The sequence below is a fragment of the Triticum urartu genome, chromosome 2A (assembly GCF_056163025.1).
Source record: "Triticum urartu cultivar PI428250 chromosome 2A, HENAU_Tu73, whole genome shotgun sequence".
Lineage (NCBI taxonomy): Eukaryota > Viridiplantae > Streptophyta > Magnoliopsida > Poales > Poaceae > Triticum > Triticum urartu.
In genome coordinates, this window is record NC_141874.1 from 256,374,540 (window position 1) to 256,381,039 (window position 6,500).

Consider the following 6,500-nt stretch of genomic DNA (forward strand, 5'->3'; position numbering starts at 1 on the left):
CTTGCCGCTCGGCAGAGAGACACGAATCTGCCCGGCAACGCGGAGCTCCTCCGACCGGGCGCCTGCCCACTGGCAGCCTCCACGACGCGGGGATCCTACGCCCGGGCTGCCTGTGGGAAAAGGAAACGCCCATCGCATGCAACGCTTCAATTTCGGCTTAATTAGTACTGATGACATTTGCATGCAGATTCTGGACTTGGGGCAACGCCTTCAATGCGTTGGACATGGGGACAACTCCTTCAATGCACGAACAGTAACGCCTTTTGCTTAATTAGCGCTAATTAATGCTTCTTACATGCAGATGCTGCGTACTCCTACATGGTCAGGACGTGGGCTGTTTTTTCCATCAATTAGCTGCATGCAGGAATAGTTTGAAAATGGAAGGAATCTTCAACGCCGGATTAATTGGCTGCCTCATTAATCGGCCATTCAAAAAAAGGTGCATTGATTCATTTTTTTCCGCAGCCACCTGCACAAGCCTCCAGCGCACACGCAGCTTGCGTTGACTTCAAGCTGGCCCACCTGGTCCGCTACTCCGAGTGGGTACTTTGGTACGCTCGGACAAGTGCACGTCTACACTCCACATATGCAACACTCGGGCACGCATCATTTCCTTGGAGACATTCAGGCGACTAATGTGCAGGCACTTGATCTCTACTCCTAATGTCTCAGTTGGTAGGTCGCGTTCTGGGTTTTATTTTCGTCCCACCTCACCCGGTCTTTTTTGGTACTTTTTTGCTACTTCCTCCCGCCTCCCACCTCCCACGTAGTTTCCTCCACGCCAAAAAAATCGAACCAACCAATGTTACGAGGGAGAGATGCCTCTAGGTACTCCCTCCACGCCAAAAAAACGGACAGAAATAAACCGTTGAAAGAAAACCAGCGAAAAAAAAATCCGTCTTGGACTGGCAACGTGCGAACTAGCGAGCGAGCGAGCGAAGCCTCCAGGTGCCCTCGAGCGACGCCACACCAGATCCCCTCGCCGTTGCCCTCGCCCTCGCAGCCGCCGCCGATCCCCTCCCCCATCTTCCTCCCTCAAAGCTAACCCGTCTCGCAGTGCGCCACCGCCCGTCGCGGCCGCCCCCGCCACCTCCCGCCGCGGCCGCCGCCCCAGCTCCAGCCGTGGCCGTCGCGCCCAGATCCAGCCGCGGCCGCTGCCCTGCGTGCCAACGACCCCTTCCCCCGCCGCCGCGCCACAGGTCCACTTCGCCTGCGCACCAGAGAGGACCCCGCTGCCATGCCTCCGTCTCCCCCTACTCCTCTTTTCCGCTACCTATCTCTCTCCTCTGAGCTGCGCGTCGTTCCTCTCTGCAGGTGCCGCCATGGCCGCGTCATGGAGCTCGCCGCCATGGGCTGCGTGCCCCTCCGATGATGGCCTGCCTCGCCCACGTCCAGGTCCTCTCAATCCTAATTTGGGTGTCCATTTATTTTGCGCTTGATCCTGGTTTTAGTGGGTTTTTCGTCCTCGTCGCGTGTTTCATGGTGGCCGCTAGGGTGCCACTGCCGGCCATCTGCCATCTGCTCCAGGGGCCCCCTCCAGGAACACACAGCGACTGCTAAGCCATCGTCCTGTTTTGCTTCTCCCTACACATCCTTACTAAGAGAAAGGGGCCTGCCCAGCTAGCAGCAGCTTCCTAGCTGGAAGATGCATAGCCATAACGCACACATCGATTAGGAGCAGTTTATCGCGCAGCTTGTACGCATGCCGCCGCCACCTTTTCACCTCGTGCCTATATCGTGGCGGGTGAACAAGGGAATCTCGCTGGAGACCCTTTTGGAAGGGATCTCGGTGGCGCACTGCCGTTGCGTGTCGTTCGTCGGTATAAGCATTGCCGGACGGTCGATGTCCGCTGTACGTTTCATTAGCTATATGTTTCTGCAGTTTGATATCATGTTTTTGTGGCGTAGATCTACAAGAGATCAAGAAGGGTGATGTTCTGGATGCTGATCTCGACTAATAGTTGCCGGATGAACTATGCAATGACAACATGAATGAGGTAATTAATATCTTGATTTACTCATTTGTACAGCTAGATAAGAGTAACTTTGCAATATCGTAGTGCCCGTTGAATTGTTTTTTTAAGATAGAAAATTTTCATATCATCCATGCAGATTTGCTCGTCTATCTTAATTTCTATAATACTACTACTATTTAAAATAACAATCTTACCATTAGTCAATTCAAGGACTACTTTGCCATTTGGATGCTCTTGGGTGCAAATGTCTTATTGGACTATTAGTGGAGTCACTTGTCGATGGACTGTTTGGTACCTAATGTACTTCCATAGTTTACAACCTCTCATTAACTGTGACTGTACATTTCCAAGAATATTTTGTAATAGACACACGCCCAAAGTTTTAATAACGCACTAAGGCTCTTAGCGGCGGACATCTTCTAAATGCTATAGCAAGCTATTTAAAATAAAATGTTTAAATCTGGCCGGTCTTACTCCTGCAATACTCCTGGAATAGTACATGAGATTTAGCCACTGGACTCTCACTGAAGTGTGATTCATGCAGCTTTGTGTGCAGTTCACATTTACTTGGTGGACCATCACCAACCGGATGGAGGTGAAGCAAGTGGGCAAGTCAGGGAAATGCTCGGAAGGCTATCGAGAAGATCAACGATCTTAACCCCACGATCCTAATTTCAGTTTGTACCTCGTTGTTGGGCTGTCAGAAAAGTTTGGAGCAGGAGCAATGATATGACAATTGTGGCTAACTTTCTTGTCATTAGTCATATATGTGCTAATGGACCTTCCGGGTTCTCCATTATGTTTACCGGCCGGTTTCTCATCTGAAAATACCCCATAGCATAGTGGACAATGCTTTTTTTGGTCAGAAGTAGTATTTCTACATGAAACTAAGTTATATATGCGTATGAGAAATGTGGCTTATCTTTAGATAATGCTTTTTTGTTAGAAGTTGTTTTTCTACATGAAATTAAGGTATATATGCGTATGAGAAATTATATCTTTGCTTAACTCAAAAAATTGTATTTGCTCCTTTTAGCGGGAGCCTGGAGGTGATACGGTTTGTACATCATGGTTTGAATAAGATATTGTTTGTATACTGTTGAGTGAAGTATTGTATAACTACTGTAAAGTGGGTGTAGGTTTTTATTGTGCATTTTTCACAGAGGTTTGGGTGTTTGGACACAACCATATGTACAAGTTGAAGCCTTCATTTGGTATTGACTTCTTATCTTGACTCAAATTTTGAAAATTCTCTATAATACTTCCATCTGGAAGCACAAAATCTGATAGAGTTGATTCGTGTGGGAAAAATACATGAAACTTTGAAGTTTTCTCAAGAAGAACTAGCACCAAGAGCCGAGTAAACTGTAATTTTTTTGTTAAAACATCTCACTTACCTTAGTTAAAAACCAGGGTTCGAAACTATATTAGTCAGAATACAGTTCTTGTTGTCAGCTAGATTTCATTTTCTGGTAATATCATTTGTCGTTAAGAACATGCTCTTATGTTATATTTTATTTGTAAACTTTTGGCAATTTTTTCAGCAAGCATTTCTTTAGGAAACAGAGAAAACCACAGCAACTATTTGATGTTTCTCGACGCTTGAAGACAACAAGTGAAGTTGTTGCTACCATCTTACAAGCCAAAGTCATGAGAAAGGTATGCACTATGTGGCAGAGGCATGCATATGATGTGATGCCCGTTTTATTTTCATATATATCTTACGATTTAATTTCACTGCAGTGTACCTAAATCCATGTGGTAATGTCATTGGCGTACATAATATTTTATGCATACAAACATTGTTCTCTCACAACAAATGATTAGTTTCTAAATTCTAATCTTTTGGTTCTGGTTAAAGAATTACATGATGGAGGATGGAGTTGTCCTTCGAAGAATTGTTTAAAGAACTAAAAAGTTGTCTTTCAAGTGCATACATAAACCTATGATAATTAGGAGATGTTTGGTAGTACAATATTTGTCCATGTGTTGTAGTAAATTTGTACAATGCAAGTCACCATAATTCAATGTGTTTAGAATAATAAAATAGAAGAAGTTCAACTAAGGAGTTGATAGCAAGGATCATATGTGATGTTTTGTTTTAATTTGATACAAAAAATTATCTCTACAATTTGTTGATATTAAGGAGTAATAACTGAAAACTTCTAGAGGTTTACATCTGTGAAGGTGTCTAGAAAATGGACTGTAAAATGTTTTTTATGTGGAGGCATAAAGATTAATGAGCTACTTTAAAACGGTTGTTTACTCGCCAATTTGTATAGTTAAATCCATCTATTAAGGATATATTATTGACAGGTATTATTTTTTACTTCATTCAATTTTTTAGCCGGGTGTTAAAATGTTGGGAGATTACAAAGTTCATGCTCTATTCACACATGGTGGAAGCAACCAACAAGTTGTTGTGGGAGCCAGCAGAGAAAGGAGTCGAGGAACCCGCATCATGGGAGAGTCATCGAGGGGCATCCGGATAAAGTGAGACACTGCATTGTATATATATGGTCAGAATATATAACCATATTCTACATACAATGCACGCTGAGTATTCTTTGTTGCACATTCTTAAATATTTCACATGAAATCTTCATGCTAACTATATACATTGCTTGTGCTGGTTGGTTATGAGCTGAAAATGAAAATTTTATTGTACTTGTTGAAGTAGCGTACGAACGAAGCTAAAGACAACATTCCCGGTGTTGTACGGGAATATCTCAAGCGTAGCAAGTAGAATTTAGTTTGTAACAGATAATTATTTGGATCATTGCCCGTTTTGTATGTACATTGTCAAATTACATTGCAAGTGAAGCGGATTTCAATTATTTTCCAATTGTTGCGGGTTATCTTTTCTATACATGTAAGTTTTCACATGCAGTATATATTATTTTGACGGGGAACTACAGACTTACTACCGGCTGAACTATATGCATTATATTTATATATGTGTAATCAGAAAACAAAGGCCCGTGGACACCGAAGAACCAGCAGTGGAATTATATAAAATTTCTTGCGAGAGCTACACCGTTCTTTTTAGTACTGACTAATTCTCATGAGTACCAATGGTGAAATTTTCAGGCCTATATACTGGATGAGATTCTCATTGCCGGCATTCTTCATGAACCTATCAAGGAGAACATTTCAATACTAATTGCAGCACATGTTTTCTCACCACCGGCTAGCAAGAAGAGAGTATGATTTTCTAATGCTCAGTGTTGTAAGCTTGATTCACGAGGAGCTTCTCAATGTTGTACATGTTGTTTGTGAGTAACAGAAATAAATCATTTCCTGGAATCAGACGCTATATTTTCTGTGGGAATTAAATCATTTCCTAGAATCATACGCTATATTTTCTGTGGGAATTCGTTGACACAGTTCCTTACAACACTGAGAATCTTTGAAGTGGGCAAACCGCTCTATGTAATTCTATCACCCATTCTGATTTTGAGACAAGTATATCAGTTATCTTTTTCCTTCTAGCAAGGTACCATATACATGTTTTCAAATTCTCCTTTGCCTTCCAGATCAACCAAATAGGCATCTTTTTGACAAATGGAGGGAATTCATTTGTCAATATAAATAGATTTCTTCAGTATAAGCAAATGAACAGTGCGATGAAGTTAACAGCTCTCTATCCTTATTCCTCTTATTCATTGTGTATTTCCCCGTTTTATACATGTAACAATGATGAATGATGATGAACTTAGACTTGGTGTAAGGAGAGTCATTCTGTTTCCTTGAACAAAACAGCCCTCTATCCTTATTTATCCTAAAAGCTTTCAGACGGCACTCACACCATATGATTCCTTGAAGTATAGAAGTATTTTTTTCACATCTGTTACAATCCAATATTTGTTAGTTAATCATATTATTTATATTCGCAAGTAGTATAAAATTGCCCCAAAATTGGTAATATGATTTCGGATTATACATTATATGCCGACAAGGAGGATAATGGTGCTCAATAAACTAGCAGTATGAAATAACCCTGCATATATTTGTTGATTTTTAATTTGAGCCTTTCAATTCAACTAAAATATTTATTTGTACAATATTTACTGACTTTTACCTCTTGTTTTGCAGGCTATCTGGAATGATTGCATGTATTAATGAAGTAGTCCACGTTAGGTGGATTGGCTCAAAATGGAGAAGCATGATTGTATTAAGCATTTAAGCTCTAAGCAATTTAGAATGTCAATGTCTTGGGGCTCCCTTGCAATATTTCAGAGAACTATATTTTTCCAGACATTTTATATTGCCTCATGATATTTGGGGGATCTGATTAGGTATTGTTTCTCTATATATCTATCTATCTCTCTATTTTAGTTGCTAATAGAATAATGAACAATTGATAGGACTAATCTTATAGACTTGTGTTCTCCTCAATCCGACTGTGTATTTTCCAAGTTTTGTGCTAAAACGGAAAAAAACATATGTTTTAAACTTGCGACAACATATTCTCTGTGCAAATTTTAGCCTTGTTGTTCACAATTGATGCTGCCTGTGATTCAC

General features: G+C 41.4%; 1 long non-coding RNA gene across 8 annotated transcripts; it reads left to right on the forward strand.

Moving 5' to 3' along the window:
- The first annotated feature begins 871 nt into the window (after positions 1–871).
- LOC125536920 (uncharacterized) lies at positions 872–6,290 on the forward strand. Of its 8 annotated transcripts, none has more exons than XR_007295323.2 (7): positions 873–1,199; positions 1,315–1,997; positions 2,521–3,190; positions 3,521–3,635; positions 4,324–4,469; positions 5,067–5,472; positions 6,072–6,290. It is a non-coding gene; the product is annotated as an uncharacterized LOC125536920 (long non-coding RNA). The 8 variants fall into 8 exon arrangements; XR_015616210.1 differs by having other exon boundaries at positions 874–1,199; positions 2,521–3,635; positions 5,067–5,180; positions 5,263–5,472; XR_007295324.2 differs by having other exon boundaries at positions 875–1,199; positions 1,315–1,395; positions 1,909–1,997; positions 2,521–3,635.
- Positions 6,291–6,500: the final 210 nt, after the last annotated feature.